Source organism: Mirounga leonina, unplaced genomic scaffold, assembly GCF_011800145.1.
Source record: "Mirounga leonina isolate KUSES-001 unplaced genomic scaffold, KU_Mleo_1.0 Mir_454, whole genome shotgun sequence".
Classification (NCBI taxonomy): Eukaryota; Metazoa; Chordata; class Mammalia; order Carnivora; family Phocidae; genus Mirounga; species Mirounga leonina.
In genome coordinates, this window is record NW_023270763.1 from 5,554,505 (window position 1) to 5,568,006 (window position 13,502).

Here is a 13,502-nt window from a genome sequence, read left to right on the forward strand (position 1 = left end):
ACTAAGCCACCCAGGCATCCCTGTCATTCATATTTTTAAATGCTCTCCAGGTAATTCTATTGTACAGGGGGGAGAACCTCTGCAGAGGGTGGCGGGGGGGAATGATCCCTTCACTGGGGAGCCCTCAGCTACCAATATAGGATATATTTTTCCTCTGGGGTAACCAGATCCCTCAGAAAAGAAACGTGCATCTTTCACTTTGCGGGCTAGGCATCTGGCTGCTAGCATCCTGGGACCCTACTGGAAGAAGAGGCTGAGGGTCTCCCAGTCAGTATGTAAGTACTCATATAACTCTCGTTTTCTGTAGAGTGGTTGCACCCTTAACTTTACCCTGTGTGCCCATGTCTGGAATCAGAGAGGAAATCTCTAATCCGGTGGTTCTCATTGTATAGTATCCAGATCATAGAAATTTGTTAGAAATGCAAATTCCCAGGCCCCATCCAGACCTGCTGCACCGGAAGTTCTGGGAGTGGGACCCAGCAATCTCCACGGGATTCTGATGCCTGCTCACACTTGAGAACTACTTCTCTGGGCTTCTGTTGGGGAGGGGGGGCCACGCGGTTGTTCAGAGTGGGGACGGGGATCTAACAATCCAGGAGCTCTTGTGCAGGCTCTCATCCCGTCTCGGGTGTCCCCCGCACATTCACTTTTAGAAGTACCTGGGCCCCTACCTCTGCAGCCTGAGATTCTGAATTAGAAAGCAGTGGTTTGGGGACTTTCTCCGATCTCCAGTTTTCCTTGTTCTGGTTTCCTAAGACATTTGCAGCTCCTCCATTTGCTTTCCAGTTCCCAGATTTTATTGTTCTCTTCTCCTTTGCTGTGCTCTTTATCCTTGCAGCTCATGTCCTTTTTCGTCCCTTGGCTGCCATTTTAAGTGAGGTTGCAGGAGGGTATTTAATCCACCAGGCTTAACTGAAGTCTCATGATATAGATTAAGTGAATAAAGCACATTGAGGGTGGAAACCCCCCCCCCCCAAAAAACCCTAGTTTCTGTATTAACAAAGGAAGGAAGAAAAAAAGAACAAAACCATGATATATGAGCTCATATATTTGTATGTGCTTGTACATGTATTTTAATACATGGTATGGATGGATATACTTCGAGCTATTAATGTTACCTCAGGGAATTGTGTTAGGGAGGTGGGGAAGTGGAGACAGGAGGATCACTATTATATTTTTATTTATTTACTCCTGAATTATTTGAGTTATTACAAAAAACAAGTATTACTTGTAATTTTTTTTAATGTTGAAAATGTATTTGCTTTGCACTAACTGACCTTTTCAAATTTACACAGTGACCTGTGTGACCCATCCAGTGGCTGGAAGGCCTGGGTTTCAGGAAAGAAGTAGCCCTACTCCCAGATGTTCTCTTAGATTTAGGCTGGGCCTGAACAAAGTCACCAAGATCCAAATATTAAGTCCCTGAAGTACCTGCTTCTATCCTTATATGTGGCATGGAATAAAAGAAGTGTTCTCACCCCTAGCTGCATATTAGGCTTGCCTGGAGTACTGAAGAATGGGAGCACAGCAGAAAACAACAAAACACCTCACTGCTCCTCCCTTGCACTAATTAAATCCCCAGGCGATTCTAATGTACAGCAAGGGTTGAAACTCACTTATGTAGATATGATTTTAATCCCTTTTTAAAATCAGAAGGATCAGCTCTCTAATGTCATTCAGATCTTAAAAACAGGTTGCTTTACTAGATTTCTTAAAACTCTTCAGCTTTCCGACATCACACAGCACAACACCAGGGAAGTTTTTTAGTCTGTGTCTTAAAATACTGCCTAGTTTCGGCTTTGCTAGAACCACAGTGATAACTGAGCAGTATATCTCATAGCATTTGCAAGCTGGATGCTCTCTCATGGGCCTTAGAGATAATGCAACTCTTCATTTTACAGGTGAGGAAATGTCACCCAAAGGTATTCCTTTACAAATTTACTGTATTGGGGGGGGGGGGGGGGGGGAGAAAGAGAGAATGTGTGTGTGTGTGTGTATGTGACAGAGAGAGAGAGATGGAAAGTGAATGTTGTAAAAGACTTGTATTACTTTTACAAGTTTATGTAACTGGTTTATTCTATATTATGACAGGAACGTTCTCTAAGGATCAGTTTTACTTAACCTTGAAAAAAATCAGTCAAGGTCCAAATGAATTGAGAATTACTCATCTATTCTTCCTCGTAGATTTGTACGAACTCAAGTCCTGGCCTTGGCCTCTTGCAGAAAACAAAGAATAATTTTCTTTAAAAAAATCCTGTATCTTTACCCAATGTGCTTCTCTAAGCTTCTTTTTTGCAGCTTTACTGAAAGTATTTTGTTTCAGAGAGAAATCCTCTTGGCTTAACCTGCAATGTCCCAGAACAAATGGTGGCTATGTGAACAAGGCATTAGATTGCCAGCTTCCAAGTCTGAGAGCCATGGAAGGCTTGAGGTCAAAGTGTTTTCCTTATTGAGGTCAAAGTGAGTAAGAAGACAAGATAATTCACAGAAGGAAACTGGTTACTCATGTCATGAGCCAGGACCCTAAGCCCAGGAAGAAGGAAGGAAATTCACCCTCACTGGATGAAAATTTATTCTTGGGTTTTCCTCTATTACATTACGTTTCCATGATGGGCCATTACAAATGTTCTATCATGGGATATGTTATCTCAAATGTACATTTATGGTTTTTCAGGTATGTCTATTAATCTGTATGTATACTTATTATCAGATGCTTGCACTATTTAGATGTACATATTCCCACATGTACAAAAGTATGATCTCATGGACGTGATCTCACGCACGTGATCTCACTCGTACATTTATTTGTGTTGCATCACACGTATACAAGATCATTGGCATATTTATTTTTTATTAAGTTTTACTGAGGTATAATTTTCATGAAATAAACCTCATGTATTTGAACTGTACAATTTGGTGAGGGTTTTTTTGTTTTGTTTGGGGGGGGAGGGGCAGAGGGAGAGGAAGAGAGAGAGTCTCAAGCAGGCTCCATGCCCAGGGTGGAGCCTGACTTGGGGCTCGATCTCAGGACCCTGAGATCATGACCTGAGCTGAAATCAAGAGTCGGACGCTTAGCCCACTGAGTCACCCAGGCACCTCTGGTAAATTTTTACATATGTATACACCCATGAAACCATTACCACAATCAAGATAATGAAGACATTCATTATTCCCAAGTTTCCTTTTGACCATCTGTAATCCTTCTCAACCCCTCTCCACTCCAATTCCCCTTGCTGACCTGTTTTAATTTTGCATTTTGTAGAATTTATTATAAATGGGATCATGAGTATTACTCTTCTTTCTCCAGCTCCTTTCAGTCAGCCTAATCATTTTGAGATTCATCCATATTGTTACACATATGGATAGTTCATTCCATCTTGTTGCTGAGTATTTACCACAATTTATTTATTCATCCACTTATTGATGAACATTTGGATTGTTTCTACTTTCTGGCTATTATAAAGCCACTACAGACATTAATGTACAAGTCTTTGTACGAACTCAGCTTTAATTTCTCTTTGGTAAATACCTTGAGGTAGAGTAGCTGGTTCATAAGTTAGGCATAAGTTCAACTTTTTAAGAAACTGTCAAGCTTCCCCACAGTGGTTGTACCATTTTACACTCCTACAGCAGTACCCGAGAGTTCACCCTTGCCAACACTTGGTATGGTTAGTCTTTTTTAATTTTAGACATTTTAGTGTATGTGTAGAGGCATCCTCTGGTTTAAATTTACATTTCCTCAATGACTAACTATGTTGTCTATCTTTTCATGTGCTTATTAGCCATCTGTATATCCTCTTTGGTGAAGCATCTGTTTAAATCTTTTGCCAGTTATTAATTAGGTTGTTTGTTGTCTTATAATTAAGTTTTAAGAGTTTTTATATATTTTGGATACAAGGACTTGGTCAGATCTATAATTTGAAAATATTTCTTCAATTCTATGGCTTAAAAAAAATTCTTTTAACAGTGTCTTTTAAAGAGCACAAGTTCCTAATTTTTGTGAAATCCAATGTATTATTCTTAAAAAATGGATTGTGCTATTGGAGTCATATCTAAGAAATCTCTTCCTAATCCAAGGTCACTAAGAATCTCTCCTATGTTTCTTCTATAAGTTTGACAGCTTTAGGCTTTACATTTAGATTTATGATCCATTTTGAATTACTTTTTAATATGATGTGAGATATAGGTCAAAGTTCATTTGTTTGGGCATAGATATAAAATATTTTTTAAATTTTTTTTAAGATTTTATTTATTTGTCAGAAAGAGAGAGAATGAGCAGGGGGAGCAGCAGGCAGAGGGAGAAGCAGGCTCCCCGCTGAGCCCAATGCGGGACTCAATCTCAGGACCCTGAGATCATGACTTGAGCCAAAGGCAGATGCTTAACCAAATGAGACACCCAGGCATCCCAGGTATAAAGTATTTTGTAAAAGACCTTCCTAGGGTGCCTGGGTGGTTTAGTCGGTTAAGCATTGGATTCTTGGTTTCAGCTCAGGTTGTGATCTCGGGTAATAAGATCAAGCCCCGTGATCAAGCTTAAGTTTCTCCCTCTGTCCCTCCCCTCTCTGTGAGTTCTAGCTCTCTCTCTCTCAAATAAATAAATCCTAAAAAAAAAAAAGACTTTTCCTTCTCCACTAAACTTTGCACCTTTGTCAAAAATCAATTGACTATATATGTGGAGTCTTTTTCTGGACTCTCTATTCTCTCCATTGATCTATTTGCTTATCTTTACTCCAAACCACATTATCCTGATTACTATTGCTTTCAAATAAGACCTGAAATCACATAATGGAAGTCCTCCAATTTTGTTCTCTTTTTCAAAAAAAGTTCTTATTTCACAACCAGAAATTCTTAAGCCATATTCCCTAGTCCTTCCACAGGTAACTAGAAAAGATAGCCAATATCGTTAGCCAGGCTCTCCCCTTCATTCTGCCACTTACTTACCCAGTTGCTTTCATTTCTTCCAACAGTAAGGCATGTTGTGAAACTGAGTTGCAGAATCATTCTTTTCCAATACGTCAGCTCAGATACTAAACATGAAACGGGTCAATGTGTTAGCTTTTAACAAAGCATTTCTGTTTTAGATTTTTCAAAATAGCCTCCTGAAGGCATGTGTTTATAATGATGATTGATGGATGATTCAACAAAACTTCACTGGGGTCACTTCTATCTCCCAGTTGCCAATATTGGCCCACAGGGTTGGGGGGGAGGTCATAGAAATAACTCCTGTTCAACCCAGGTCAACTCAAAGATTCCCCAAGTGCTGTGCTTAAAGTAAACATTATAGTTCTAGAATTATGGCAACCAGGATATAAGCAATGCTGGAGGTAAATGTTCTCATTCTTTTGTTTTGCATTTCCAGGATTCCATTTACAATGTCTGTTACATGTGCATCTATGTGGTTTAGATGATGACTGACGTTCCATAAGGCGTGTTAATTGCAACTGATGTAGAGAGAATAGTTGAGGCTTATCCTAGTGGAAAAGCCTTTTCAGGCCTGTTCTCTGTTTTCTGCTCCTTCTCCTCAAAGGATGCCCTTTTATAGTTTCCATTCTCTGGACAAGGCTATTCTTCCATTCTCTAATTCCCCAAGAGGCAGTCAAAATCAGGAGGGCTTCTGTTTCTGCCGTTTCTCCTAGACTCACACATTTCCAATGTATAGTTAAAACTGCAATATAGTTGTCTCGCCTGTAGTTTTCAGAAGCAAATTAAGCTATTAATAAACCTTCTGGATCAAGAAGTTAGGAGTCTTTTACTCTAAATTGGTATATCACCTATTCATGTGAATGACGTTTGTGAGGCATAGAGCCCCTCTACAACATACATCTTTCACAACAAATACTGACCATTTACAATGTGCCACGCACTAGTCCAGAGCTAGAGACACAGAAGTAAATAAAAACAAAGTATTTATCCCTTATCATTATCAGTTGAGATAATATTTCCTGGTCAGTTTACTCTGTGAATATAATCTTCAGCAAGACTTGAAGCATTGTGAATTACATTTATGTAATAATTTGAGGATTAACATTGAATTCAATTGCAGAGGAAATAGCAATCTTCCCACTTCACTACCCACCCTGCCATACCACCTAGCAAACACATATATTCTTTATACTTCCTGGTTTAGGTGCTTTCCAAACCGGGACTCAGGCTACTGCTTATTTGTTTAAAAATAAAGATTAAACATCAAAACATTAGCTGCAGTTTCAAGTAGCATACTCAATGCATATTTATTTTGTTATAGGGTTTGGAAATTGAGAGAATTCTTTTTAGTGCCAAAATAGCAAAGAAAAATATGAAACACAGTAAAAAGAAGGAAGTCTAAGCTTTGACCTAAAATGCTACACATTGACTCCAATTCTTTTTGCTTTCATATGCCATGAGAGGTTTTTTCTTTTTTTTTTTCTTTTGTCATTAAATTGACCTTATCTGTCAAATCCAAAGACTCAAGGCTGCAATACAGCATTATGCCTTTGTTCTTATAACCCTTTTACTACCTTATGTAGCTTTCAGGAAGCTAGACTTAAAAACCAATCGTAACATAGTATCTCTTTCCACCAAAGATTTTTCCTTCATTTTAAGAGTTTTTAAATATTTTGTGATGAATTCCAACTGGGATTCATTTGAGCTGGGCAGTGAAATAAAGATCACTTAACTGGCTCTTGTTGAAGAGGAAAGAAAATCTTAGTAGAATTTATTTATTTAGGCTGCTTATATTTAAGGGAAATGTTCTCCACCCCCTTCCACTCAGATGGGCTGTTTATTAGCTAGACTGAATCACATAGCAAAAGAAGAAAGAGTCTGGTTGGAATAAGTTGCCACCTCGGCAACAAAAGCAGCGACGTACATGAAGGGTTTAATTCACTTCATGTGGTTGCCGGCTGAGTGGAGATGGCAACGGGATATCTGGAACATAGATGAACATATTCCCTGATGGAGGCTGGTAATAGTGCAATTCCTCTCTGATTAGCAATCTAAAACATGCAGTCTCTTTGCACCTTTCATTCAGCTAAGGTGAGGCTGTTCCAGGTATGAACATCAAGATTCCAGGGGGAATAAATAATTCAGCTGAGATGAAAGAAGCAATAAGAATTTTAGCTCAAAGCTCAAGGAGACACTGAACCTAACATGGTGAGAATAAACAACACTGGAGAACTTGTTTTGGCTCTGGCCCTGTATTATCAATTGGTCTTAGGGCTCAGACGTCTGATAGTGCTAAGAGAGAGGTTCATTCTTTTAAATTTCACCTTAACCCCCACCAAATGGTGTTATAGAGCCAGCAGAAAAAAAATGCTAACCCTTCCTCCACCATTTCTGTAACACTTCCATCTGGGTATCCATCTGGGAGAATTTCAGAAAGTCTGGAATGTGTAGACATTTCAGACACAAATTCCCACTTCCCTTTGCTCAATTAAAAACTGAACATTGTTACTACTTAACACTTTGTTCATTCTTGCAAGTAGCTACTCTGGTCACCTGGCCAAAATAATGACCCTGTCTTTCCCTATGGAGGCCAGGTGAGTGTTATCTTCTACCAGAAATGAGATAAATTTATCTTAAGGTATCCTTGGAAACAGAACAGATTTGGAATAGAGGACTAAAAGTCAGACATTACTAACTGCATATCTTGCTTTTCTCCAATGGCTTCGACTTTTCCTTCTCTTGCCTGCTCCTTCAATACCCACCCAACATTTCCTATCAAGTACACCTTCCACTATCTTCTCTTAGGGCCAATTTAATTCCCAACTTCTACATGAAAATGTCCTCTGCCAATCTAACATAGTGACGTTCTTCCTGCAAAATCACAGAACAAATCATACATTGAGCAAAATCTTCTCTGTTTCTCTTCCACAGCCCTATCCCTGTTGTGTACATCCAACAAGATATTTTTTGAAAGGAGAATGTACATCAGACCTAGGTGTTGCTCTCAATGAGCTTGTAGTCCGGTAGAGAAGATAATTATAATACTGACTGAAAGTAGTAAAAGAAATAAAGAATGCAAAGATACACTACTGTCCTTGACTGTGTCGCTTCAGATTGAGCAAAATCAGAGTAAACTTTGTGAAGAAGGTAATATGTATGCACAGCTGTGAAGGATGAATGGGTTATGTGGTTCTAGAACTGGGAGAAAGATCATTACAGATGTAGGAAATAACATGGGCTCCAAATCTGGAGGATGTAGAGTGTGGATCATGCGTGAAGAGCATCGAATACCTTCCTTGGATCAGTGTGAAGTGATCAAGAAAGATAATAGAAAATGGGGTTGGATAGGAAACTGGGCGGGGGGGGGGCACATAATGGAGACCAAAGAGTTACAAATTTGCATAGGGAAACACGGAAGTTTTCTGAGTAGAGAAGCTAAATGCTTCACAGTTGTGCTTCAGGAAAACTGACATGGCAACAGAATGTATGCTGAAATGGAGAAGGTAGGGTTGGGGAATTCAGCTAGGAAGCAGTTGTATAGTTTAGGACAGGAGTCATGAGGTTGTAGCAGTGAATGTAGAGTTGACATGTTGTAGAAGTACAACTGGAACTTAGAAACTGACTAGAATTTGAATGGACTAGGAGGGTGGGAGAGGAGACACAGGTAACTCCAAAGTTTTCCATTTGGATGATTTGGAAAGCATTAATATGTCACAACAGGGAATACAGGAGGAAGGAAGGAAAGAGGGATGAAGAAGAGAACAATGAATTTAGTTGAGGACATACTGAGTTAGAAGTGGTGGTAGTACTTCCTTGACATGTCTGTCCAGCATGCAATTGGTTTATTATGTTCTGGACCTCTGTAGAGATCAGGGATAGAGTCATTAACCTAGAGATCATAGCTAAAAACATAAAACTTGTTAAGGTAGAAAGAATAGTGGGAGAAAGGAGAGAGATAATGACAACTCAATTTTGGGCACATGTATCGAGGGGGTAATGGAAAAAGACCCAGGGAGGAAAGAAAGGGAAAGAGAGAAAGAAAGGAAGAAAGTAAGGAGAGAAAGAGCTCTGAAAGCAAGAAGAAAGCCAGAAGAATGCAATATCATAGAAACCAACAATGGAAAAGTTTTAATTAAAAAAAAAAAAGCCATAGCCAACAATGTTGAATGTTATAATGAGTTCCAGGAGAATTACAGAAAAATGATCATTGGATCTGGTGTGGCAAATTGTTGATTTTTAAGAAAGTTGTTTTTGAAGAGGTCAAGCATTTTACAGGGTTAATGAGTAAGTTAGGGAGCAGTACAGAGGAAAGAGCCCTTGACTGGGAACCAGAGAACCTGAGTTCCAGCTTGGTCCCGCTGTTAGGTAGCCATACGACTTATTAACCCCTCTTAAGCTATTTCCTAGTCTTCAAAATTCTATAAAATCTCTTCTCTCACTTTCAAAGATTCAAGCAAGCTAACTGTGTGCCTAAACTATATGGAGATAGTAAGCTACCAATTGGATACAGGTCAATTTCACTACTTGTGAAACTTGTTTTCACAAGTGCAAGGCACTTTCCAAGTGTTTCCTAATATAGAATAATTCAGACTATATTCTTCCAAGTATTTTCTCCACTCAAACCTTCCTCCACCCTCCTCCCACCCCCAATCTACTAGTCTTTACTTTTAAAAATGGAGCAAAGATAGTATTCCTAGTTTATCCAGCAACTTGTTCTATTGCTTGAAATCAGAGAGTGCACCAAAAGCCTTTTTTGTTCATTGAAATCTGTTGGGTAGCATTATCAATCAATCCCCAAATCATGGCTTTCCAGCCACATGTGATCATATACTCATACAGGAACACTGTCTGAAACTCAATGTCTCCTATCACATACTCCCCAAATTAAACCAGAAATATGTTATTCAAGAAGAACCCAGATGCACTGAAGAAAGAACATTTGCTTTATTTGGGGGCCTTAAATCTATTGGGATCCCATAGCAATACAAACTCAGAGTCACTGAAATGTTAAAGACTACAAATCTTTTAGTTGGGTTCAGGCACATGGTCTAGTGATATGTTAGTGTAGGTGTGAAATAGTTTGGCTGAATCCTATAATTAAGCACAATGCCTTATTTTAACACGCACACAACATGCACACACACATACACACACACTAGGATAGGATAACTTTCTCTGAGACACCAGTAAATTTTCCTGAAGTTCTCAACCCTTGCCTTTCCTCCAAAGAGGTTTGCCTGTTCTTTCTCAAGAATTCTTGCTTTCATTTAATTCCAAATGGATATTGTAGAAAATAAAGGAAGAATTTAAACTTTGTTTCTGAAAGAACTTATATAATTCAGCTCTGAATTCAGTGGAGAAAAGGAGAAGAAAAGGACAATTATCATCTATTGTGCACCTACTATATGCCAAACATGTTCACATACATTATCTCACTAAGCCTGACAATAATACTTTGTAGTAAATTTAGCTTTGGTGTTAGAGGTAAGAAAAATGAGGCTCAGAGAGGTTAAGCTATCCTCTCAAGGTCAAATGGCAAGTTATAAAACTAGGATTGAAACAAGAGCTGAAACAAGACTCCAAAGCTCAAGCATTTTCTACTCTACATGCAGTTAGTTCAGTCTAGTGAAAAATTCGCTCTCGAAAAGGTCTTAGCATTTTAGGTATAAAAGAGTATTTGGTACAATTCGCTAGAGCCTACAAATTCTGTTGTATCTGCACTGAATCCTACAAAAAAGAGAAAAAAAGAAAAACAAACAAACAAAAACACCCCAAAAACATCACACACTCTTAGCTCCTCTCCCAATTGAAATTCAGCAGTGAGGACAGTTACTGAGTCATGTTCACAGAAAGCTGTCCTTGGATTCTGTTATTGAGCTCACACCCCCATTCTTGACTTCCCAAGTGGCACTGAGAAAGAGAGGAGGAAATGTAAGAAAGTATAAGATGGGATCCTCTGACACCATGGTGGAAATTAGCACATTTCCCAGAAGACCAAGATAAAAAATGCATGTGAGAAGAACAAGGGAACCAAACAGATGGGGCAATAAAATGGAGGCGGAATGAGCTCATCAGGATTTCCAGCACAAGGCTGAAGTCCATACTGGGCTCTCAGCTGACCTGGGAGCCAGGAGACATAGTGAATGAGTGGGTGGTTACTATGCTGCAGCATCAGTTACGCTAAGAGATTAGGTGGAGCTGATTCACTGCAGCAGATCTGCACGACTTTTCAAGTGGAGGAAAATCTGTGGGCCCTGGTCTCTGCCACTCACATAACCATCCTTATGGATAGCATGAGTCAGATATGCAGGATCCTTCAGGTAGACAATGTGGTTGTGCTGTGAGTAAACCAAGGACAAGCTTTCATGTCGTCGAGACCAGGTTTCAACCACAGCTACAGCATATCTTTGCGTGAAGGTTTACCTGCTGTATACACAAATACCCCACCTTCCCAAACTCATCATTGGCTACAGGTAGTTCATAACACAAACAGAAAGGTCAAGCCTCTGGAATGTTCATCACACTGAACAGTGATTCTTTTTCAAACTATCAGCTCTTGAGCATAGCCAGAAGGGTCTCTGGAGAATCTAGTCTAACCCCCTTATGTTACACACAGGAAACTGAGGTCCAGGAAAGAGAAATGACTCGCCCCAAACCACTTAGCTAGTGACAGAGTTGGCATTAGGACTCGGTCCCTCTCTTTCTAAGCCAGCAGACTTTCCCACTGCACCAGGAAAACAAAATCAAACCCTAAATAGCCTATAATACCCTTGTGAGCTAAGCCCTCTAATTACACTGCCTCCAAAGGAAATAACATCTTAAATGCCTCCGTCTCTCCATCTTTGGCAATTTCACCGACCATTTCTCATACTGCAATCTCTTTTGAGAAATTTAAGAGTAATTATTTTGGGATATATGCTTTGTTATTTTTATGTCTCCTTATACACTGCTTTCTTTGTTCAGGAGAAAATTAGAATTCTGGAAATACACTTGATTTTTTTTTTTCTTAGGGTTTTTTTTTTATTATTCTTATGTTAATCCCCATACATTACAATACACTTGATTTTATTTAATTATTAAAGGAACAAGCATCTATTTCAAGTAGTTGCAAATACAAATGTATCAGCCTGTGTCTAGAATGGATATATGGAACAATATAGGCTATGTTACTCTATTTTCACGTTCAATTAAGATCCACCTAGGTCTCAGTAAAAAAAACAAAAACAAAAACCATCAGACCTATGAGTGAAAGTTGAAAAGTGAAATCCTTATCTGGGTAATTCTGGACATGTTTGGATTTGGTGCCTTACGGAATCACCTAAAATGATATTTTATAACATGCTTTGCAACCTTACTGCCTTCATCATTGCAATTTGTGTATATAGGGGCTCACTGGAACTTTTGGAGTTTTCAAGGAGCTCAAGTAAGGATGTAGGAGGAACGAGCCTGTTCAAGGTCATATTTACTTTGTGAAGCGGACACACCTCCTGGTGATGCGGGCCAACAGTGGCATTAGCCCATTACCCACTTCCCTCCATCCCCACCCCGTATCTTTCCTACCAACGAATACTCTTACCTGAACCACTTCCACTGTCCTCTGCTTTAGGTGTCGTATAGACCAGGTTTTCTGTCTCTGATGTTTCTCCATGAAGAGATTTTCACGAATAGAACTTTTCTTGTAATTTAGTTACATTGTCCTTGAAAGCCCCACAAGTATTTACATAACAGAACCTATTGTTTTAAGTGCAAAGCAGGTCAAAATTTGGTTTCCGGCGATTAATCACTGCAGTCTATTTTATATTATCGTAATAATTTCATTTATTTTGATACAATTTGTTTTCAGAGTCAACCTCAGCTTCTGTGCACAAGCGACAAATCCATTTGTTTCTCGTATAATGAATGGATAATGTGATTAATGACCCTGCCACAGGATTTCTTAAAAACACAGAGAGAAAATAAAGTTTCCATTTACTATGTGCAGTAACCAGCTCGGTCTGTAGCTGTGCATCAAAATCCCTCTGAACTTGTTGGCAAGCCACAGCCAAGATTCTGAAACAAATTTGCTCCCGCCTTTTGGGGTTTCTGTCCATATCTGGGCTCTCCAAGGACGTGAGGACAGCGGCCTCACACTGGGAAACTGGACCTGGGGGCAGCGGCTTACGAGTGTGGGGCCCGGCTTTACTACGCGGTACCATCGCGATGGCTGCACTCCGATGGACCCACGGAGCCCAGGTCTTGCTGAGTAAGGCCACCACCCGCTGGGCTGTCGCCGGCCCCAGCACGGGAGAGCTCCGCGGTGGCCTCGTGACGCCGGCCCCCGCGCCGTGGCCCCGGCGGGGCGATGTGCGGGCGCCCCCTCCGCGCAGTCGGCGTCTGGCGCGCGTTTCCGGTCCGCGAGGGCCTGAGAAGTCTTCCCACGGCGGCGGGTGGCGGCGGGTGGCGGCGGGGGCCGGGGAGGTGCACGTGCACGCGGCGGCGGCCCGGGGGCGGCCGTCGTGCGTCTCCTTCCCGCTGTCAGGGCGAGGCGGCCGCGGCCCGGACGAGGAGGCCCGCGCTGTCCGCGGGGGGGGGGGGGGGGG